Below are 25,369 nucleotides of genomic sequence, written 5' to 3' on the forward strand. Positions count from 1 at the left end.
CAGCCCAACCTGTCCATGATACCATTTCTGCTCCACTGCAACCTCCTCTCTTTTCTTATCTAACTTTATCAGTAGGACCCTCTATTCCCTTCTCCGGTCTCTTCCTGCATGCATCCATACCAATCACTCCAAACACCCCCTGTGGGAACAAAGCAACAAACAATCTGCTCGAGGAAATGATGCAGGGTTTCCGCCTGAAACGTCGACAATTCCTTTCCCCTCCCCACAGATGCTGCTCGACCCGCTGAGTTCCTCCAGCAGATTGTTTGTTGCTTCAGGTTCCAGCGTCTGCTGTCTCTTGTGGGAACAAATTCCACATTCTCATCACACTTTGGGTAGACAATTGCTTTTGAATTACCAGTTGGATATTTTGGTGACTGCCTTGTATTGATGGTCTCTGGATCAAGAAGAAACGCTTTCTATACACCCGCTCCCTGAATGTTTAGATGTCCTCACTTTTCAACCTTCTTAGGCACATGATATACTGAATTTAGAGACTGAGGGGAGGTCTGAGAGAAGGCTAAAAAATTATGAGAGGCATAGAGTAGACAGCCAGAATCTTTTTCCCAGGGTTGAAATGTCTAATATTAGAGGGCATGTATTTAAGTTATCTTTATTAGTCACATGTACATCGAAACACACAGTGAAATACATCCTTTGTGTAGAGTATTTTGGGGGCAGCCCGCAAGTGTCGCCACGCTTCCGGTGCCAACATAGCACGCCCACAACTTCCTAACCCGTACGTCTTTGGAATGTGGGAGGAAGCTGGAGCACCCGGAGGAAACCCACGCAGACAAGGGGAGAATGTACAAACTCCTTACAGACAGTGACCGGAATTGAACCCAGGTCGCTGGCGCTGTAAAGTGTTACGCTAACCGCTACACTACCGTCCCTGTCTTTTTCCCAGAGTGGAAATGTCAACTACTAGAGGATATAGATTTAAGGTGAGAGGGGGAATGTTCAAAGGATATTCACGAGGGAAAAGTTTTATACAGCAAGGGGTAGGTGCCTGGAATACGCAGCCAGAGGAAGTGGTGGAAGCAGGTATGATATCAACGATTAAGAGGCACTTAGACAGACACATGAACAGGCAAGGAATGGAGGGATAGAGACCACGTGCTGGCAGATGAGATTGGCGTCGTGGGGGGCTGAGGGACCTGTTCCTGGGTTGTACTGTTCTATGTTCCATCTTCCGTGAATGACGGCATAGATTCTGAACTCAAACCTCCACCAACCTACTGAGGCAAGAGAGCTAACCATGGAGAGAACGTACACTGCAGCGGTTGTATGTATGCCATAATTTATCACTGCAAAATGACTGCTAATTACAGTTGACGATTAGACTGTTTAAAACTAACAGGGAGAGGAGTAAATAAAAGGCAGAGGAACAAGGAAGATGAGTGATTGTTCATTGAGCACAGGGTGATAAGACTTTGTGGTTTCACTGGCATTGACTGAAGCAGCCATTCATTATCTCATTATACTGTTCCACATCACTGACTGCTGCTGTTGCAAAGGGAGAAGTCTTTGGTGTTTTTATTAACTCTTCCATTTTAACCTCTATTTCTCACTGATTGATCTCCAGGTTATACACCGATAGGGTCTAAGTTATGGGAATCTTGACTCAAACTTGGGACGGTGTAACTCTGCACAGCCCTAGTCTCTGTATGATATGATGCATTGGGATCCAGGATGACTTTGGGAGTTAACGTGGAACATTAAACATAGAACAGTACAGAACAGGCCCTTTGGTCCACCATGTCTGTGCCGAACACGATGCTGAGTTGAACTAAATCTCTCCTGCCTGCACGTGATCTGTATCCCTCCGTTCCCTGCACGTTCATGTCTATCCAACAGCCTTTTAAATGCTACTATTATATCTGCCTCCACCCGCACCCCTGGCAGCCCATTCCAGGCACCCACCACTCCCAGTGTAAAAAACCTGCCCCACACATCTCCTTTAAACTTTCCCCCCTCTCACCTTAAATGCATGTCCCCTAGTATTTGACATTTCTACCCTGGGAAAAAGATTCTCACTGTCTGTCCTATCTATGCATCCCATAATCTCTCAGGTCTCCCCTCAGCATCTGATGCTCCAGGGAGAACAGCCCAAGTTTGTCCAACCTCTCCTTACAGCTCATACCCTCTAATCCAGGCAGCATCCTGGTGAACCTCTTCTGCACCCTCTCCAAAGACTCTACGTCCATGTAACAGGCTGACCAGAACTGCACACAACACTCTTATGTGTGGCCCAACCAAAGTTTTACAGCTGCAACATGATTTCCTGACTCTTATACTCAACACCCCGACCAATGAAAGCAAGCATGCCATATGCATGGTCACACTCAGGGGGCTATGGATGGACCTCAGGATCCCTCTGTACATCAGTACTCCCAAGGATCCTGTTATTTACTGTATATTTTCCTCTTACATTTGACCTCCCAAAGTGAAACACCTCACACTTGTCAGGATTGAGCTCCAACTGTAATCAATGCTGTTAAGTTCTGAGCTGATGAGGCCAGTGAGGGATCTGTGCACCATCCCACTGACGGGACAGGAGGAGTGGGTGTAGAGGGGAAAGAAACTGGGTGACTGGGGGCTGGGGTGGGTGTCAGGGGAACTGGGTAGATCAGGAGGATAGAGAAAAGGGACAGAGGGGGAGCAGGTTACCTGAAGTTGGAGCATTGGAGCTGAGCTAACCTCACTGATGTCCGACTGAAACAGAATAAGAAACCTGAAGTTGGATAATTCAGTACTGAGTCTGGAAGGCTGCAATGTGCCCAGACAGATGATGAGGTTCTGTTCCTCAAGCTTTGCTGTAACAGTGCAGGAGGCCACAGACAGATAGGTCAGAATGGGGATGGGATGGGGAACTGAAGTGACAGGCGAAAGGAAGCTCAGGGTCACTCCTGAGGAGACAATGCAGGGGTTCCACAAAGCAATCACCCAATCTGCACATTAGAGACAGTCGTCAGGTCACTCATCAAACTTCTGGTTGTCAGAGCAGTATGCTCCACCAGTTGTCCAAATCTCTCTGCTCCTCAGGTTCTGGTGTTTTGCATGTTCCTGAGTTTCACTATCCCTGGAACATGGAGAGAAAGTATTGGGAATAGTCAGCATGTCAGGCAGCATCTGTAGAGAGAGAGAAAGAGAGAGAGAGGGAAGGGTTAGATAGATCTTAGATCAGGATAAAATGTCGGCACAACTTTGTGGGCCGAAGGGCCTGTACTGTACTGTAGTGTTCTATGTTCCGTGTTCTATCTAACTGCACATGATCCAGATCCCTCCGTCCCCGAGGAAGTCCAATGAGGTGTTAAACTGAGGATCAAACTGGAGGCAAAGATCCCATGGAGATATTCTGAAGAACTTGTGTCCTGCCAATATTAATCCTTTAACCAAGGATTTACTGAAGGACGTCTCAATGCACAAAGCTTTTTTTTTTGCACTAATGTCTTGTTTCGCAGTCTTCTTTTTAGTTCTCTTCACTGCCTTATACAACTTCTGTATAATTTATAGTCGTGTGTGTTGTCTGTGCCTATGCACCTGTGATGCAGCTGCGAGCAAGTTTTTCATTGTCCCTGTACCTCACTGTACTTGTGCACAGGAGACTAAACTCGACCTGACTACTAAGATGACTGCATCGTGGTGAAATGTGTGTCACTGCCGTTGGAATGTCCGGAGGTTCTGAAGTGCATTGCATAAGTTAAATTTTTTTCTCTTTCTCTGCCTTTAGACTTAAGTTCCATTTGGTTGATTTCCTTGGTGTGCTGTTGCTAACATTGCACATCCTCAAGTCTCATCCAGGTTCCACGGAGTGCTCAGGTAGATGTCCTCTGCAGGACTGTTCATATCTGAGAGACTGAACCAAGGACCCAAGGGCGGCACAGTGGCACAGTGGTAAAGCCGCTTGCCTCACAGCTTCAGTGACCCGGGTTCAGTCCTGACCTCGGGTGCTGTCTGTGTGGATCTTCCAACTTCTCCTGTGACCGTGTGGGGTTCCCCCCGGGTTTTCCCACAGACCTGCGAAATTGGTAGCTTAGCCGGCGCCGGTTGAAATGCACATAGCGTGTAGGTGAGTGGTGGAATTGGTGGAGGGGAAAGTAGATGGGGACGTGGGAGAATAAATCAGGTTAGTGTAAGTGGGTACTTGATGGTCAATGTGGACTTATTGGGCCAAGAGTCTCTTTCTGTGCTATGTAGCTTTTGACCAAGCCCAACATGCTACTGCAATAGGACGCTGCTTTTATTTGTTGTATCACTGCATTTACAGACAATACTCTGTTGGAGCGCCGTCTAAATGTTGACCAACCACTGACCTTACAGCATTGCTGACCCTGACCTCTGGGTTGACCAGACTGATTGTCACTCTTGCACCATTTGAATCATCAGAATCAGATTTACTATCATTGACTTAGGTGACGTGAAATTTGTTGTTTTGTGGCAGCAGTACAGTGCAAAGACATAAAGTTACTATAAATTACAAAAATAAACAAATAGTTCAAAATGAAAGGAATAACGAGGTAGTGTTCACGGGTTCATGGACCGTTCAGACATCTGATGGCGGAGGGGAAGAAGCTGTTTCTGAATCATTGAGTGTGGGTCTTCAGGCTCCTGTACCTCCTCTCCAATGGTAGTAACGAGAAGAGGGCATGTCCTGGGTGGTGAGGGTCCTTAGTGATGGATGCTGCCTCCTTGAGGTACTGCCTCTTGAAGATGTCCTCGATGGTACCATCAAAGTCTGGCTGTCATTTGAAGTGCTGTCAGGGATTAGACTGGTGCTGAACGAGGCTAGTCCATATGGTGCAACACACAAGATGCTGGAGGAACTCAGCAGGACAGGCAGCATCTATGGACAGATAGAGACAGGCGACTTTTTGGATCACTTTGAGTTCCTCCAGCATTTTGTGTGTTGCTTCAGATTTCCAGCATCTGCAGACTCTCTTGTGTCTCCAGTCCATATGGTTATCCTTTACCTCCCAGGTTAAAACTTCACCAGGAGAACAAGGATATGAAGCCACTACCTCTGCCTGGAATTAATCATATGGATAGCAATGTCCTATACTTCCCCGGAGATCAATAGTATTTAAATTATTCAGGAAAACTGGAACAACGCAGCTAAATGTCTTGCCTCACTTTTTCCATTGCCTGAGCAGCTTCTGTCCCTGTTAACAATGCATATTCATCTGTGTAATCTCCCTACCCTTTTACATTCCTGTTTGTTCAGCCTTATTGCAAATTTGTATTTTTGCAAAGTGTTTCTTCTTTAGATGATAACATCTAATCTCGATATCATTGGCTGAATCAGCCGCCTGTCTTAAATTGGACCACTTACGCTAATGGAAAATTGGTTTGATGGAATGTCCATTTTTTGTTGAAACTGGAAGCTAATTAAAAATGATCCATAATTCTCATCAATCAATGTTTCTTCTTAACATGAACGTGGCAAATTTTGTGCTGATTGAGTTAAGAATTCTACAATAATAGAACAAGAAAACAGACTGTAGAGCAGGGTGTAGTTAAAAGGAGAGATTGGACAGGCTGGCTTTATTCTCAACAGAGTGCAGGAGGCTGAGGGGGGACCTTATGGAGGCTTATAAAATTATGAGGGGCAGATGTAGGAAAGAGAGTCAGAATCTTTTTTCCCAGGGTAGAGGAAGCTAGACCTAGAGGGCACAGGCGTAAGGTGAGAAGAGGGAAATGTGAAGGAGATCTGAGGGGTCAGTTTCTTATGCAGAGAGTGGTGAATATTTAGAATGAGCTGCGACGGAAGGTGATGGGGGCAGATATTATTACATTTAAAAGGTATTTGGACAGATAATTAGATAAGAGAGAAAAAGCGGGAAATTCCTCTATCTAACCCCTTCCTCCCTCATATCCCTCTATTTTAAATTCCTCCATATGCCTATCTAGTAATCTCTTGAATTTGACCAATGTACCTGCCTCCACCACCGCCCCAGGCAGCGCATTCCATGCCGCAATGGATAAACCTCCCAGAATGAGCATGGATAATCCTCTCAGAATGAGCAGAGGTGGGCACGAGGCTTGTGGAAAGGACATAATGCAGGCAAATGAGATTAGCGCAGGTAGGCGTCATGGTTGGCATGGACGAGGTGGGCAGCAAGGACCTGTTTCTGTGCTGTATGTTTCTATGATGCCATGAGAAGGAGGCCATACGGCCCGTCTTGCTCTGTGTTAGCTCTTTGAAAGAGATAAACGTTCACTCTTGCTCTTTCCCCATGGCCCACTGAACGGTTTGTGGAATTGTGGAATAATTCCACCACAGAAGGAGCCTGTTGATTAATTTTTAGGGATTTCGAGAATTAAGAGTCGCAAGGTTAGTGCAGGAAATGGTCAACCATAAACCCCAAGTCCATAGATAAGAAAAGATATTTATTTATTAGTCACATGTACATTGAAACACACAGTGAAATGCATCTTTTTTGCGTTACTGAGAATGTGCTGGGGGCAGCCCGCAAGTGTTGCCACACTTCTGGCACCAACATAGCACGCCCACAGCTCCTAGTCCGTACGTCTTTGGAATGTGGGAGGAAACCGGAGCACCAGGAGGAAAGCCACGCAGACACGGGGAGAACGTACAAACTCCTTATAGACAGCGGCTGGAATTGAACCCGGATCGCTGGCGCTGTAATAGTGTTACGCTAACTGCTACACTACTGTGCCTGCTGAGGCTCTTAGATAGACACATGAATGTGCAGAGAGTGGAGGGATATGGACCATGTGCAGGCAGAAGAGATTAGGCATCATTAGCTTAATTAGTCCGGCACAACATTGTGGGCCGAAGGGCCTGTTCCTGTGCTGTACTGCTCTATGTTCTATGTGGTGAAGCACGCGTTAGAGCTCAAATAGCTTACTCCTGCTTCTATTTCTTATTAGATTTTTAACCCCTTCAAATATGCAGGTCCCTACATAATGTGTTTCCCCCACCTTTCAGACAATACTCTGGCACCTTTACCTCTCTGGGCAAGCAGCAGGGGAATGGGATTGCTGGTAATGCTCAACCAGGAGACTCAATGGCCCAAGTGGCCTCCTTCATTGCTGTAGTAATTGGATTAGAGTCATAGAGCATGGAAACAAGCCCACCAGCCCACCGAGTCCGCCCTGACTGTCAAACGCCCATTCAGACTGATCCTACTTTAATCTGATTTTATTCTCCCCACATTCCCATCAACTCCTCCCAGATTTTGCTACTCGCCTACACACTATTAACAGCGGCAAATTAACCTACCGACCTGCACATCGTTGGGATGTGGGAGGGATCTGGAACACCCAGAGGAAACCCACGCAGTCACAGGGAGAACCTGCAAACTCCACACAGACAGCACCCGAGGTCAGGATCGAATCCGGGTCGCTGGATCTGTGAGGAAGCGGCTCTACTGGCTGCACCACTGCTCTATCCTGAATGGTTTGAACATCTTGTTCAATATAGTACCTCCAACACTGCAGTTCTCTCTAAAAAAAATCACCCAGAACTTAGGGCAGGTCTTGAACCAGCCCTAAGTGATTAGAAACAGATTGTTCCTGGGCTCTTGATCTGAGCAGTACCTGGCAATTAATCCAACCTCATCTGAGATCTGAGAGGAGCACTGAACAGTTCAACAGTCTGGACATAATATGAATTATTTCATGTGGACATTATGTAACTTGAGGCATTTGGATTCAATAAGCAAATGGACCATATGGTGTTTGTTTGTGGCTGACATAGCCCCGAGTTAATTTTAATTCCCTTCCAACTTGTATGTTGCACACAATGTTACAAGTAGGTTGCTGGGACAAAGTGGTGTGTGTTCAAAAGGCATTATATCTGCTCAATTCCTCTCATTGCTAACAGTTTTAGACAGCAGGCTGTTAATTTTCCATTGTCCACATGAAGCTCCTCGGGAAGTTTGCCTGTGTTACAATTCCCACGGAAGTGCAAGTTGTCGTTTGATTCCAGGACGTTAATGCCTCAGGGGTCGTGATGATCTGCTACCCCTTCTCCCCATCTCCAAGGAACATTTCCCAAAGGGGAATATATTGTAAATTCCCCACCGCTAACTACCGAGGTTTCGCTGGGTTATCTCCCACTCTCTGAACTTCCCTATTTAAGCGCGTTGTAGATATCAACCACACTTTGTGTGAAAAAGTTACCCCTCAGATCCCCTTTAAAACCCTTTCCTCTTAGCTGTAACCCATGCCCTCTTGTTTTTGATGTGCCTACCAAGTTTATTATGGGTTTCTAGCTTATTAGGCAATTCTAGGCTGTACAATGGGAATGTACTGGAGGCACAAGGAAATGGTGCAAATTTACTACATTTACTCAAAGTCCTTCCTGAGGAACTGTGTCCCTCCCCACAGGTTCCTCTCCCTCCTGAGAGACTGCACCACTATGTGATGCCCTGTACAGGAAAGAAAGAAGGAGCAAGACAAGGAAGAGGTAGAAGGAAAATAGAGAGAGAAAGAGAGAGAGAGAAAGATAGAGAGAAGAGAGAGGGGAAGATAGAGAGAAAGAGAGAGAATCAAAGAAAGAGAGAGAGAGAGAAAGAAAGAACATAGAACATAGAACAGTGCAGCACAGAACAGGCCCTTCGGCCCACAATGTTGTGCCGACATAGTTATTCCCTCCTACCTACAGAATGTCCATATCCCTCCATTTTCCTCTCATTCATGTGCCCATCTGAGCCCCTCTTAAAAGCCCCCAATGAATTTGCCTCCACCACCCTATCAGGCAATGCATTCCAGTCATCCACCACTCTCTGAGTAAAAAACGTACCCCTCATGTCTCTAAAGAAAGAAAAAAAAGAGAGAGAAAACATGAGAGAGAGAGAGAGAGAGAGAAAGAGAAAGAGAGAAAGAGAGAAAGAAGGGAAAGACTTGTACTACCTTTGAAACACCTTTCAGGAAGCCACATTTGCTGTCGCTGTTGTGTTGCAGGGATTGCAGCAGCCAGTGTGCACAGCAAGCTCCCACAAACGTCAGCCCGCTAATTACCGGATTATCTGCTCTCTCCTGGGATTGCTGGAAGTGGCAGCCTGGATTTCTGACCCCAAGTCCCCAGAACGTGATTTGAAAGCGCAATCTTCTGAAACAAAAAAGCTGGACGTCACTGTCAATGGAGCACAGCTGCCTCACCCTTGTGAGTGGGGGACTTGGTTCCACACGGAGATTCAACAGAAAGGTCACACTTCTTTACCTGATCTCAGAATCACTTACAGGGCAACAATTCTAATCTCAGTTTTCCTCCGCAAACCCTCTTCTATCAGAATCAGAATCAGTTTTATTATCACTAACTTATATAATGTGAAATTTATTGTTTTGTGACAGCAGTACAGTGCAAAGACATAAAAGAAACTATAAATTACAAAAATAAATAAATAGTCCAAACAAAAGGAACAGTGTGGTAGTGTTCATGGGTTCATAGACCGTTCAGAAATCTGATGGCGGAGGGGAAGAAGCTGTTCCTGAATCTTTGAGTGTGGGTCTTCAGGCTCCTGTACCTCCTTCCTGATGGTAGTAACGAGAAGAGGGCACGTCCCGGGAGGTGAGGGTCCTTAAATGACGGATGCCGCCTTCTTGAGGCACCGCCTCTCGAAGATATCCTCGATGGTGGGGAAGGTTGTGCCCGTGATGGAGCCGGCTGAGTCTACAACCCTCTGCAGCCTCTTGTGATCCTGCGCCTTGGAGCCTCCATACCAGGCTGTGACATAACCAGTCAGAATTCTTTCCACTGTACATATGTAGAAATTTTTGGTGACATACCAAATCTCCCCAAATACCTGACAAAGTAGATCGGAGACAATGGCGTGAATACTTGAGGAAGAAAGAGGAAAACTCACCAGTTACCATGGATACTGAAAGATATTATTGCAGCTCCAGTAAAATCTTCACCCTGAAGTACCCAACATATTTGTGAATGCGGGGGGAATATTTGAAGCCATCAATTGGAAATAAAGAGTTTGCATAAACTGACAACAGTTTCCTTTACACTTTGAGAAATTCCAAAAAATATTGTATTCAATTAGTGTGCATTAATTGACATCACACCTCCCACAGCTGAGCTCCTGAAATAAAACGTTAAGGAATACAACAAACATCAGGGGGACTGTGATTAACGTCTTTCTCCCTAATTTCCCGGCAGTGTAGATTTTCGCGGCAGATTTAGTGCATCTTCGCCAGACTTTGTTCATCAGGAAGTGACATTATAACTGAGCCCCACACGTTGTGTTTGGCAGAGAAAGATGTTTCCATCTGAACAAAGAAAGTGCATTTATATAGGGCCTTTCACACCCCCACATCCTTTTACCATCAGTGGTTTAGTTTTGAAAGCGGGAAATGTGGCAGAAAATTTGCACACAGCAAGATCCCACGAGATAGTGGCCAGAGTGTTGATTGAGGGACAGATATTGGCCAATGCACTTGGAGACCATCAGGTTCTTGAAATGACCTGCACAACCCTAACCCTCCCTCAGCAACAGAACACTACAGACCACCTCTTGCACTGCTGTGGACTTATCTTCAATTTTGTCTTTGATTTTATTTTGCATTAAGGTCCTGCATTTGCACAGACTTTTTATTTCACTGCATAGTATAATTTTATGTATAATTTATACTCTGTGTGTTGTCTGTACCTACGCTCCTGTGATGCTGCTCCAAGCAAGTTTTTCATTGTACCTGTACCTCACTGTACTTGTGCACATGACAATAACCTCAACTTGACTTGACAATTTCCCTTCACTTCTCCACCCAGTAGGGCTGTAGTTTAGCTTCACATCCAAGAGACAGCACCTCTGACAATGTAGCACCCCAACAACGGTGCTGAGATCGAGGAGGTTGAGAGCTTCAAGTTCCTAGGAGTGGACATCACCGATAGCCTGTCCTGGTCCAATCACATAGACGCCACGGCCAAGAAAGCTCATCAGCACCTCTACTTCCTCAGGAGGCTAAAGAAATTTGGCATGTCCCCTTTGACATTCACCAACTTTTATTGATGCACCACAGAAAGCATCCTATCTGGATGCATCACGGCTTGGTATGGCAACTGCTCTGCCCAGGACCACAAGAAACTGCAGAGACTTGTGGACACAGCCCAGTACATCACAGAAACCAGCCTCCCCTCCTTGGACTCTGTCTTTAGAGAGGTAAAGCAGCCAGCATAATCAAAGACCCCACCCACCCAGGTCATTCTCTCTTCTCCCCTCTCCCATCAGGCAGAAGATACAGGATCCTGAGGGCACATATCATCAGGCTCAAGGACAGCTTCTATCCCTCTGTGATAAGACTATTGAATGGTTCCCTTAAGCGATGAGATGGACTCTTGACCTCACAATCTACCTTGTTATGGCCTTGTGCCTTATTGTCTACCTGCACTGCACTTCCTCTGTAGCTGTGAGACTTTACTCTGTACTGTTATTGTTTTTTACCCTGTACTACCTCAATGCACTCTGTACTAACTCAATGTAACTGCACTGTGTAATGAATTGACCTGTACGATCGGTATGCAAGACAAGTTTTTCACTGTACCTCGGTACAAGTGACAATAATAAACCAATACCAATGCCAATCATGAATGTCAAACTATATTAAAGACTCAAATCTCCAAACCAGGATTTGCAGCCATAACCTTTCGAAGTTGAGGGGTGCAAATGTATTCCACGGAGCCACATGAAGTTCGTCTCTTATTGAGTTCAAGTTCAAGTTATGCTTCATTGTCATTCTCCCATCTGCTATAAGACACATAGAAGAACGAAATGTTGTTTCCCCCAGACTCACACAACAGAGGACACACATAGAACAGAGGACATACAATAAATGCAGACAAAAAAATTGTCCAAGTACAAACAGTGCAAAAAACGGTATATATAAGAGACTCTTTTAAGAGACTTTTGGATAGGTACATGGAGCTGAGAAAAATAGAGGGCTATGGGTAAGCCCAGTAATTTCTAAGGTAGGGACATGTTCGGCACAGCTTTGTGGGCCGTAGGGCCTGAATAGTGTTGTAGGCTTTCTATGTTTCTATAGAATACAAAATTAGTGCAGGGTTAGTGCAAAACCGAGTTGGACAAAGAAAATACAGAACTCAGTGTGTTGCACTAAATGTATAAACCTGTTCAGCAGCAGCCGAAGTTCTTACGTGCCGTTGTGCAAACCAGGGCTTTTGAGAATGTAGACACAAGTTCAGAGCTTGGAAGAACAAGGGGCGATCTTACCGAAACATGTCGGGTCCTGAGGAGGCTTGCTAGGATCGATGCTCAGCAAAGAACGAGCTGCTGAAGGAACTCAGCTGGTCAGGCAGCATCTGTGGAGGGAAACGGACAGTCGATGTTTCAGGCCGAGACCCTTCATCTGGACAGACATTGAGATATTTTCACTGGTTGGAGAGTCTCGAACGAGGGGGACAAAGTTTCAAGAGAAGGGGCCGGTCATTTAAAAACCAGGGTGCAGAGAAAGTCCTTTTCATGGAGGGTGGTGAATCTTAGGAATTCTCCACCACATGGAGTTTTGGATGCTAGCTCATCTTACTTAAACCAGAGGTAGATATATTTTTGAACGATCGGGGGAATGAGGGTGATGGGGAACTGGCACAGAAGAGGAGATGAGGCAGGGGAAGATCGGATGTGATCATATTGAGAGGCTAGACTTGAGGGGCCGAGTGGCCCACTCCTATCTTCTTGTGTTCAAGCCCTAGTAATGGGGTTAGTGGTCCGTGCTCCACCTCTGAAATACAGTCAGTGCCTGCCTCTCAGCTGTTTTCCCCAACCCTTCTGCTGCTAAGCACTTGAGTATAATCAGCCCGCGATAATGCCTCACTGTTCCTGTGTCAGGTTGCTGGCTTGTGCGCAGAGGACGGGTCTCAAGCTAATGAGCTGACGACGATACTGAGTGTAGACCCTGGAAATCCAGGGGCATGGGGCTGTGGTGTACATGTTTACCAGCTGCTGGAAGAACACACAACAGCTCGCTTTAGCTCTGTATGTGCTCAGTAAACATCTCTGCAGAGCTGGCCGGTGGCTCCGATAGCTCCAGGATTTCTGGAGGTTGTGCTGCAACTTCCGTGAGACTAAAACCATTCAGCCCATCTTGAGTGTCCCTGCCCACAATAACTCTGGGCTAGCACTACATATCTATAACATAGCAACAGGCCATTCAGTCCATAGCGAGGAAGGCATGCCAGCATTTCCACTTCCTTTGACGGTTAAGGAGGTTTGGCTTGTCACTGAACACTCTAACAAACTTCTACAGATGTGCTGTTGGAAGTGTCCTGACTGGTTGCATCAGGGTCTGGTACGGCAATTCGAATGCGCAGGAACGTAGGAAGCTGCAGAGAGTAGTGGACTCAGCCCAATACATCACGGGCACATCCCTCCCCACCATCAGTAGTATCTACATGAGGAGGTGCGTCAAGAAAACAACATCTATCATCAAAGATCCCCACCATCCGGGCCATGCCATCGTCTCACAGCTACCATCGGACAGGAGGTACAGAAGCCTGAAGTCCCACACCACCAGGTTCAAGAACAGCTACTTCTCTTCATCCATTCGGTTCTTGAACCAACCTGCACAACCCTAATCACTCCCTCAGTACAGCAACACTGGGACCACTTTGATCGCTTTGCATTGAAATGGACTTTGTTTTTTTTTTGTTCTAATTGTGTTCTTTCTTGTAAAAATTGTGTATAATTTATGTTTAATTTATGTTTTTCTTGTGAATGCTTCTTATCTGATGCTATGTGCCTGTGATGCTGCTGCAAGTAAGTTTTTCATTTCACATGTACTTGTGCACATGACAATAAACTCGACTTTAACTTTGACTTTTTAATTAAATATTCCAGTCAGAATAACCCTGGTGACGTAGGTAGACGGTGATGAATAAGGCGTTGTGACACGGTTGCTTCCATCGGCCAAGTCATTCAGTGTCAGTGTTGGTACGTCACGCTACAGTTGTACAAGTGGTTGGTTAGACTGTGCTTGGAGTATTGTGTGCAGTTCTGGTCACCACGCTATAGGAAGGATGTCACTAAGTCAGAGAGGGTGCAGAAAAGCTGTTGCCGGGACTGGAGGGCTTGAGTTATAAGGATGGGCTGGGACTCTCCCTCTCTCTCTGCAGGCGCTGCCCAACCTGTTGAGTATTTCCAGCATTCTCTGCAACAACACACACAAAATGCTGAAGGAACTCAGCAGGTCAGGCAGTGTCTATGGAGGAAATTGTTTCGGAATCATACTCCCCACCTTCACTCCATCAAACCCTTTGACGTTTTAAGGACCTTCACGAGTCGAGAGAAAGGAGACCCAGTCTATTCACCAAGACATACACACCCACACACTTCTGGTATCAGGAATGAAGGAGGCTGAGGGCTGACCTTATAGAGGTTTTAGTCACATGTACATCGAAACACACAGTAAAATGCATCTTTTGTTTAGCATGTTCTGGGGGCAGCCTGCGAGTGTCGTCACGCTTCCAGCCCCAACATAGCATGCCCACAACTTCCTAACCCGTACGGCTTTGGAATGTGGGAGGAAACCGGAGCACCCGGAGGAAATCCATGCAGACATGGGGAGAATGTACAAATTCCTTACAGACAGCAGCCGGAATTGAACCTGGGTCGCTAGCCACTACACTACAGGGGCTCACTTAGGGTAGATAGTCATAGCCTTTTTCGCGGGATAAACTGCATGGCATAAGATTAAGGTGAGAGGGGAAAGATTAAAATGGTACCTGAGGGGTAAGATTTTCACACAGAGGGTGGTGGGTATATGGAACAAGCTGCCCGAGGAAGTGGTAGAGGCGGGTGGTGGTGAAAGCAGACATGATAATGGCATTTAAGAGGCTTTTAGACAGGCACATGAATATGCAGCGAATGTGGGGATTTGGATCATGTGCAGGCAGATAGGTTTAGTTTAATTTGGCATCAAGGGCCTGTTCCTGTGCTGTACTGTTCTATGGTCCATATGTGACTCCAGACCTGCCAATTCGTAGATGGCCTACCAGTGACAGCGAGGAGAGCCTCATCAGATTCAAGACCGATTACATGTCCAGTTTAACAATCAGCAGCCCATTGATAGCTAAATTAAACCAGGCTTGAACCCATTGCTTTTTTGATGTACAGAACAGTGAGCGATGCCACACAAGAGGATGAGGTCAAGTTTGCTGTGTGTTCCCTGAGCGAGCCTCATTAAACAGGTACATCTTGCTGTTTAGCTGCAGGTCATCCTCAGGACAGTGTCTTATTTACAAAAACACATCAGACTCTGCATTTTAGATTCTGAGTAAACAGCACCGGTCATCTGACCTGGCATCACCAGGCACAGAATCAACATCTGGCGGTTTCACCTCCGCCTACTGAGCGCTGGACTTAATTAAAGATTGCTAGATAGAAATCAGTCCGCGACATTACCTAACTTCCTATGCATACAAACCCTGTCATCCCACTCCCTCTCTATAACAGGCCCACTGGGTTAGTAGGAAATTGTTTCTTTGATTTACTGTGTTTGCCCAGTGCTGACTACACAATGTACGCCACTGATGGAAACCTATTACATTGGTTTTCTGCGTAACATCCAAAGTAAACATTTGCAGAATTATGAATATCCGGATTCTATTTAATACCGAGCTGGTGGTCACTGGAGTTTTACTTAGCCCTTTCAAAAACTGCTTCCTTTCAACTGGAATTGCTGACATTCAATAAGGCTTGATGTTACGTGTTGGATTCTGAAGTCTGAAAATGAATGGCCTGTTTTTGACACTAAAACAAAACAGAACCTAGCAGAGTACAGCACAGGAACAGACCCTTCGGCCCACGGTGTCTGTGGCAGCCACGATGCCGAATTAAACTAAATCTCTCCTGCCTGCACATGGTCCCTCTCCCTCAATTCCCTGTATTCATAGAACATAGAACACTACAGCACAGGACAGGCCCTTCAGCCCACAATGTTGTGCGACATTTTATCCTGCTCTAAGATCTATCTAACCCTTCCCTCCACATAGCCCTCCATTTCTCTATCATTCATGTGCCTCTTAAATGCCAGAATCGTATCTTCCACCACCACCCCTGGCAGCCTGTTCCAGGCACCCACCACCCTCTGTGTGGAAAAAACTTGCCCCGCACATTTCCTTTAAACTTTCCCCCTCTCACCTTAAATGTATGTCCTCCAGTATTTGAAATTTCCACCTTGGGAAATGGACTCTGACAGTCTACCCTATCTATGCCTCTCATAATTCTATAAATTCCTTTCAGGTCTCCCCTCAACCTCTGACACTCCAGAGAAAACAACCCAAATTTGTCCAGAGCAACAAACAATCCGCTGGAGGAACTCAGCGGGCCGAGCAGCATCTGTGGGAGGAAAGGAATTGTCGACGTTTTGGGTCGAAACCCTGCGTCAGGTCCAAAAAGCATCAGGTCGAGCATCAGGTCTGCTTGACCTGCTGAGCTCCTCCAGCAGATTGTTTGTTGCTCCAGCTTCCAGCATCTGCAGTCTCTTGCGTCTCCAAGTTTGTCCAGCCTCTCCTTATAGCGCATACCCTCTAATCCAGGCACCATCCCGGTGAACCTCTTCTGCACCCTTTCCGAAGCCTCTACATCAGCGTAACTCTATTACAGCACCAGTGACCCAAGGTTCAATTCCGGCCGCTGTCTGTAAGGAGTTTGTATGTTCTCCCCGTGACTGCGTGGGTTTCCTCCGGGGTGCTCCGGTTTCCTCCAACATTCCAAAGACGTGCGAGTTAGGAAGTTGTGGGCGTGCTATGTCGGCGCCGGAAGCGTGGCGACACTTGCGGGCTGTCCCCCAGAACACTCTACGCAAAAAGATGCATTTCACTGTGTGTTTCGATGTACACGTGACTAATAAAGATATCTTATAATGGGGCCACCAGAAATGCACACAATGGGGAGCTGTTTCAGGTAAAGATAAGGAAGTAAATTCTGATGGCATCTCCTGCGAGCTTAAGACGTGACTTGCAGCCAGTCGAGGACTCTGGATGTGGATTCACTCTAGCACTACTTGAAGAAGGTAACTAATTTCTGAAGAGGATGCAATAACAATGTGGGCAAATGGGATTAGTATTGGTGGATGCAATGGTCAGCATGGATGTGGTAAGCTGAAGGACCTGCTTCTGTGCTATAATGACACAAGAGCACAAGAAAAACAGGAGCAGGAGGAAGCCACCCAGCCCCTCAAGCCTGCGCCTGCATTCAATATGATCATGGCTGATCTATAGCCTCAACCCCTCTTCTGTGCCAATTCCTCATCTGTTCCTCGATCTATCAAATATTTATCCAGCTTCACTTTACATACTTCCAGCTTCCACCACTTGTTGGGACAGAGAATTCCAGAGATTCAGCACCCTCTGTGAGAAGAAATTTCTACATACCCTCAGTTTTAAATGACCGGCCCCTTATCTTGTAGTTATGTTGCCTCATTTAAGACTTTCCCACTGGTGAAAACCACCCGACATCTACCCTGTCATGTCCCCTTTGGATCTTATATGTTTGAATGAGGTCACTCCTTGTTCTTCTAAACTTCAAGGAATGTAGTCGAAGTGTCTTGGCCCAAAACGTCGACTGTTTATTTCCCTCCGTGGATGCTGCCTGACCTGCTGAGTTCCTCCAGCACTTTGTGTGTGTTGCTCCAGATTCCAGCATCTGCAGAATCTCTTGTTTCTCCCAAACTATTTAGTCTCTCTTGGTAGGACAACCCTCTCGTCCCTGGAATTAGCCTGGTAAATCTCCTTATACTGCCTCCAATGTTACTGTATCTTATTTTTTATGTGAAGGGAGCAGGTGATGCCTCACCAATACACTGTACAATTCCAACAAAACTCCTAAGTTTTAAACTCCAATCCCTTTGCAATGAAGTGCAAAACACCATTTGCCTTCTTAGCTACTTGTTGGATCAGCCTGAGAGCTTTTTGTGATTCATGCACTAGAACACCTAGACCCCACTGTACTTCTCTCACCTGCAGTCTTTCTGAATTTAGATAGTAATCTGCCTTTTGATTTCTCTTACTGAAGTGTGTGAGTTCACACTTCCCCACGTTAAACTCCATTTGCTAATTTATTACCCACTCACTCGATCTATTGATAGTGAGAGAGAGAGGAGAGAGAGAGAGGGGAGGGAGAGAGAGAAGGGGGGGAGAGAGAGAGAGAGAGAGAGAGAGAGAGAGAGATAGAGAGAGTTAACATTTAAGCTCAATGACCTTTCATCAGGACTGGGGAGAGTTCACTGTTGGACTAATCCCAGTCAGAACTGGGTCCCAGAAAGTAACATATTTCATTGGACAAGTTATTCACAGATCAGCTTTTATGTTCTGTAGATAAATATAACTCATTTGTAAATATTTCTGCTGCCAGCAATTTCATCAAGCACTCATCAATTAACTCAAAATAAAAACAAGCAGAACAATGTCTTTTAATGTTTGGCGTATACCCATGTGTTTACAGGAGCAGAGAGACCTGGTGTTTGAACTGTGTGTTTAATGCACTAAACTTAACAAAAATGGAGTTTTACAAATGGAAGTGAGCTTGCAGGACAAGATTGAGTCAATAAATAGCTCAAAGTGTGGTGATATCAAGAAGGACTCAATGGGCCATGATTTGGGGTGATTCCGCACTTGGTGAATTGGCAATATATCACCCTAACCCAGGACATCCCCAACCTTCTCCTATAAGAGTCCTTAGAGTCACAGAGCACTACAGCACGGATACAGGCCCTTCGGCCCAACCAGTCCATGCCCACCCAGCTAGTCCCAATTTCCTGCGTTCAGCCCATATCCCTCCAAGCCCCACCCCTCCATGTACCTATCCAAGTGCTTCTTAAATGATACCATTGTACCTGCCTCAACCACTTCCTCTGGCAGCTCATTTCATGTACTCACCACCCTCTGTGTGAAAAAGTTGCCCCTCAGGTCCCTTTTAAATCTTTCCCCTCTCACCCTAAATCTATGCCCCCTAGTTTGGGACTCCCCTACCCTGGGGTAAAGAACTGCAACATAATGTCCCAACTCCTAAACTCAATGCCCTGACTGAAGGTTAAACACGAAGCTGTCCTCGAGTAGTGACAAGCAGTCCCCTGAGTTAACAAAGGACATGGTCACAGTGGAGGCAGTCCAGGATTGATTCACGAGGCTAATTCCAGGAGCAAGAGGGTTGAGTACAGAAGAATCCTTGGAGGCATGGTAATTGGTAATTAGTTGGTCATTGGCTTATATTGTCACGTGTACTGCGTTGCAGTGAAAAGCTTTTGTTTGCGTGTCATCCATACAGATCATTCCATATGTAAGTACATCGAGGTAGTACAAAAACGGAATGCAGAATATAGTGTTACGGTTACAGAGAAAGTGCAGTGCAGACAGACAATAAGGTGCAAGGGCCATGACAAGGTAGACCGAGAGATCAAAAGTTCATCTTTATTGTATAAAAGGTCCATTCAAGAGTCTTATTACAGTGGGATAGAAGTTGTCCTTGAGCCTGGTGGTATGTGTTTTCAGGCTTTTGTATCTTCTGTCTGATGTGAGGGGGGAGAAGAGAGAATGACTGGGGTGGGAGGGGTCCTTGATTATGTTGGCTGCTTTCCTGAGGCAGCGAGAAGTGAATACAGGAGTCCACGAAGGGGAGGCTGGTTTCCGTGATGTGCTAAGCTGTGTCCACAACTCTCTGCAATTTCTTGCGGTCTTGGGCAGAGCAGTTGCCATACCAAGCTGTGATGCATCCGGATAGGATGCTTTCTATGGTGCATCTGTAAAAATTGGTGAGGGTTAAAGGGGACATGCCGAATTTAAGATAAGATAAGATATCTTTATTAGTCACATGTACATCGAAACACACAGTGAAATGCATACAGTGTTCTGGGGCAGCCCGCAAGTGTTGCCATTCTTCCGGCGCCAACATAGCATGCCCACAACTTCCTAACCCGTACATCTTTGGAATGTGGGAGGAAACCCACGCAGACACATGGGGAGAACGTACAAACTCCTTACAGACAACGGTGGGAATTGAACCCAGGTCGCTGGCGCTGTAATAGCGTTATGCTAACTGCTACACTACCGTGAATTTCCTTAGCTTTCTGAGGAAGTAGAGGCACTGGTGAGCTTTCTTGGCCATAGCGTCCATCTGGTTGGACCAGAACAAATTCTTGGTGATACTTACACGTGGGAATCTGAAGACCTCAATCATCTCCACCTCAGGAAGGATTGATGTTGAGATGTTTCCACGAGTCTCAAACAAGGGACATAGTTACAAGATTAGGGGCGGTCACTTAAAATGGAGATTTGTGAGAACTTCTTCTGATGGAGGATGAATCTCTGGATTTCTTTACCTCAGAGGACTGTGGAGGCTAGATCACTGGATGGATTTACAAAGGAAGTAGATACATTTTTGCAAGATCAGAGAATTGAGAACTGAGTGGATCTGGCAGAGAAGAGGAGTTGAGGCCTGGGGTAGACCAGCCTTGATCGTATTGAATGGCGGGATAGGCTTGCAAGGCTGAATGGCCTACTCCTGCTCCTATTTTCTCCTTCTCAGGTGAGATACAGGCTTCCTCTGGGTGAAGAGGTTTGTGAATTGTACTAAGTCATAGAGACTATACATGATATTCACTTGGAGTATTGTGTACAGTTTTGGTCATCCTGTTAAAGGAAAGACATCATTATGCTGGAAAGAGTGTAAAGAAGGCTTACGAGAATGTTGCCAGGACTCGAGGGCCTGAGTTATAGGGAGAGGTTGGGCAGGCTAGGACTTTATTCCTGGGAGCGTAGGAGACTGAGGGGTGACCTTACAGAGGTGTATAAAATCATGAGGGGCACAGTCTTTTTCTCAGGGAAAGGAAACCAAAAACTAGAGGGCATAGGTTTAAGGAGAGGGGAACTATTTAAAAGGGACCTGAGGGGCAATTTCTTCATGCAGAGGGTGGTGAGTATACGGGGGTGCCAGAGAAAGTAGTTGAGGCAGGTACAATACGACATTTAAAAGACAGGAACAGCTTCTTCCCCTCCACCTTCAGATTTCTGAATGGTCCATGAACCCATGAACATTACCTCGCTGTTCCTTTTTTTTTGCTCTATCTATTTATTTTTGTAACTTATAGAGTTTTATGTCTTTGCACTGTACTGCTGCTGCAAAACAACAAATGTCATATCATATGTCAATGATTGTAATCTGATGCGGATTCTAATTGTGAGATATTTGGATAAGTACATGGATAGGGTTTAGAGGGATATGGGCCAAACGTGGGCAAATGGGACTAGCTTAGGTGGGTAATTAGGTCAGCATGGACATGTTGGGCCCAAGGGCCTGTTTCCGTGCTGTGTTATTCTATGAGTCTATGGTAACGAAGAAAGTGACTGTATATGGTGGTTGCGGACTGTGCAGAGTTTCTTGTCAAAGGGTAGTGGTTGCTTTAGTACTGTGAGCTCTTTAAGTAGAGTGCAGGAGATTGACTGATTGCTGGGGTACAGTATAGAATCTTCAGGGACAATTCTGGAGGGGGCATTTGAATAAACAGTCAAGCCTGTCGGATATCCTGTGACTCAGGGAGTGTTGTTGGGGATCTGGGTCACAGTGAGTGTTGGGGATCTGGGTCACGGTGAGTATTGGGGATCTGGGTCACTGTGAGTGTTGGGGATCTGGGTCACGGTGAGTGTTGGGGATCTGGGTCACGGTGAGTGTTGGGGATCTGGGTCACGGTAAGTGTTCAGAATCAGAATCAGTTTTATTACCACTGACATATGTTGTGAAATTTGTTGTTTTGCAGCAGCAGTACAGTGCAAGACATAAAGACATAAAAATTACTATAAGTTACAAAAAAAAGTGCAAAAAAGGAATAATGAGGTAGTGTTCATGAGTTCATGGACCGTTCAGAAATCTGATGGCAGAGGGGAAGAAGCTGTTCCTGAAATTTTGAATGTGGGTCTTCAGGCTCCTGTACCTCCTCCCCGACAGTAGTAACATGAAGAGGGCGTGTCCCGGGTGGTGAGGGTCCTTAATGATGAACCTGAGCCTCGGCGAATGTTGTTGGGGATCTGTGACTTCATCACTTCCCACTGTAGACAGAGAATGCAGGTACTATGGTGATGTTAGTGGATATGTGATCCAGCTAATAATCCAGGTAATTCTCAGTTCAAATCCCACCATGAGCTTTTTGGGAGTCATTTGTTAAAAGTTTGCTATCAGTAAAAGTAAACATAAAAAGATGCTTGCAAAAGGAGAACAACCCACATTGTTCACTAATACTCTGTGTGGAGGAAGGCCAGACGTCCTTGGGCAGTGGAACTTTAACATAACTCCTGTCCGCTGCCAATAGAATAGGCTTTCATCTTTCTCACGAGGCAGACCACTGTCAACCATCCATTGATGATGCATTCCTTCTGGCCCACTGATCTGAGTGATGGGACATTTCAGTACATGGGGTCACATTGCATCCAAACTGGGTTAGTCTGGATGGTTTCATTTATCTGAAGGATACCAGTGAACTCATGGTTTTCTAAACAACAAAACAGCAGCTTCTCCTTATTAAATTCCTTATTTTTTTAGTATCTGAATTCAACAGCTGTCATGTGAGATTTGAACTCATGTTTCTGGATTCTGGATGCTATTCTAATTATATAACCGTTACACTACCAGTGGTTAACAAAGGCAGCCCATCACCATCTCTGCAGGGTCATACAGACCATTCCTGGTAGTGTAACCCCTGACTTATCGACACCTCGACATACAAACGAGCTCCCATCATATTATTAAAATCAGAAGACCAACGTACATACATATGTTCGTTTCTACAAACAACAGAAATATTTTCCTCTCTCCCTCTCTCCATTTTTAGTAATTGTTCTTTCTTATCAGCCTTATGTGCTTTAGATGCTATTTATTACAATACTGTGGTGGTATGGTTACCATATCAAGTGAGTTTTGTGTATTTTCCGACTCAGAGACAAAATCGACTTATGGGCGCCTGTGCAAACAGAACCCGTTCATCACCCGGGGATGGCCTGTAACTGTGGCAGTGATTACCATGACCTCAGAATGAATGTAATTGAAAACATGCAACACAAAAGCAAAGCACCGCAGATGCCTGAAATCTGAAATGAAAACAGAAAATGCTCGAAACTATCAGTGAGTCAGGGAAATCTATGGAGAGAGAAGTAATCTCATGTCAACTGGGAAAAGTTAGAAATGAAGGAATTGGAACTGGAATTGGTTTCTTATTGTCACTTGTACTGAGGTACAGTGAAAAACTTGTCTTGCATACTGGTCGTACAGATCAATTCATTACACAGTGCATTGAGGTAGTACAGGGTAAAACAATACATAATGCAGAATAAAGTGTCACAGCTACAGAGAAAGTGCATTGCAGGTAGACAATAAGGTGCAAGGTCATAACAAGGTAGATTGTGAGGTCATGAGTCCATCTTATCATTCTAGGGAACCGGTCAATAGTCTTATAACAGCGGGATAAAAGCTGTCCTTGAGCCTGGTGTACATGCTTTCAGGATTTTGCATCTTCTGTCCAATGGAAAAGGGGAGAAGAGAGAATATTCGGGGTGGGTGGGGTCTTTGATTATGTTGGCTGCTTTACCGAGGCAGCGAGAAGTAGAGTCCATGGAGGGGAGGCTGGTTTCCTTGATGCGCTGGGCTGTGTCCACAACTCTCTGCAGTTTCTTGCTGTCTCTGGCAGAGCATTTGCAGTACCAAGCCATGATGCATCCAGATAGAATGCTTTCTATGGTGCATCGATAAAAGTTGGTGAGTGTCAAGGGGGACATACCAATTTACTTTTGCCTCCTGAGGAAATGGAAGCGCTGGTGAGCTTTCTTGGCCGTGGCGTTTACGTGGTTGGACTGGTGATGTTCACTCAGGAAGCAGAGAAAGTGGAGGAAAGGTGGACAGAATAAAGGGAAGGTCTATGATAGGTTGGAGACTGAGTGACACAAGTTGGGGTGGTGCCTGCTGAGGTGGAGGAGGTGAAAGGTCCCCCTCCTACACAAATTAAAACTTATTTCATTTTCATCATCAACTATGAAAAAAATGATCAACTTGAAATGTTAACTCTGTGTCCATCTCCACAGATGCCCAGTGCTTCTAGCATTCTTTGTTTTATCTTGAAAACATTCATCACTTGATTGGCGTGCTCCATAACCTGCCTTTCCAGATGAATTTATTCGTAAGGCTGGTTTACTGGTTTGAATATTAAGAGAGTCCTTTGAACATTAACAGCTAAACAACCTCTTATCATAGGCAGTGATTTCATCGCTGGTTGCCACTAAACAAGTAACAGAGAAATAAAGGACTGCAAATGATGGAATCTAGATGAAAAACCCGTTGATGCTGGAGGAACTCAGCAGGTCAGGCAGCATCTGTGGAGGAAAGCAGGCGGTCAACGTTTCGGGTCAAGAAGGGTCCTGAAGAAGGGTCCTGACCCGAAATGTTGACCGGCTGCTTTTCTCCACAGATGCTGCCTGGCCTGCTGATTTCCTCCAGCAACACCGTGCTCTTCAAACAAGTAACAGATGCTGACGTTGTGATCTCTGAGAGGCTTGCAAACACTGAATCAGAGGCCAAAATATCTAACGAGGAATATGATGGAATGAACTCATGAGAAAGAAGCCATTTGCTGGTGTTCCAACTGTAGAATAAATCCCCACTCATCTCCAAACCCCAACAGCACAGTGGCACAGCTGACAGAACCACTGTCTCACAGAGCTGGAGACCCCGGTTCAATCCTGACCTCGGGTGCTGTCTGTGTGGAGTTTGCACATTCTCCCTGTGACCGTGTGTGTTTCCTCCGGCATCCCAAAGATGTGCGTGTTGGTAGGTTAATTAATCACTATAAATGGCCCTGGTGTGGAGGTGAGGGGTAGAATCTTGGGGGAGTTGATGAGAATGTGGGGAGAATAAAATATGGGCTTAGTGTAAAGGGTGGTTGATGGTCCGTGTGGACTTGATGGGCTGAATGTCCTGGTCCTGTGCTGTACCTCTCTTGAAAAGAAACATCACTCACTGATAAAGGTATTCATCATTAAAGGGACAGTCCTGCTGATGTGCATGGCTCCATTTGAAAGATACATACACCAGAACACCACAAAGGCAAGATCTGATGGGGTGGGAGCTGTCTGGGATGGGTATTGGTATTGGTATTGGTTTATTATTGTCACTTGTACCGAGGTACAGTGAAAAACTTGTCTTGCATACCGATCGTACAGGTCAATTCATTACACAGTGCAGTTACATTGAGTCAGTACAGAGTGTATTGATGTAGTGCAGGTAAAAACAATAACAGTACAGAGTAAAGTGTCACAGCTACAGAGAAAGCGCAGTGCAATAAGGTGCAAGGTCACAACAAGGTAGGTTGTGAAGTCATAATCCATCTCATTGTATAAGGGAACTGT

Source organism: Pristis pectinata, chromosome 8, assembly GCF_009764475.1.
Source record: "Pristis pectinata isolate sPriPec2 chromosome 8, sPriPec2.1.pri, whole genome shotgun sequence".
Classification (NCBI taxonomy): domain Eukaryota; kingdom Metazoa; phylum Chordata; class Chondrichthyes; order Rhinopristiformes; family Pristidae; genus Pristis; species Pristis pectinata.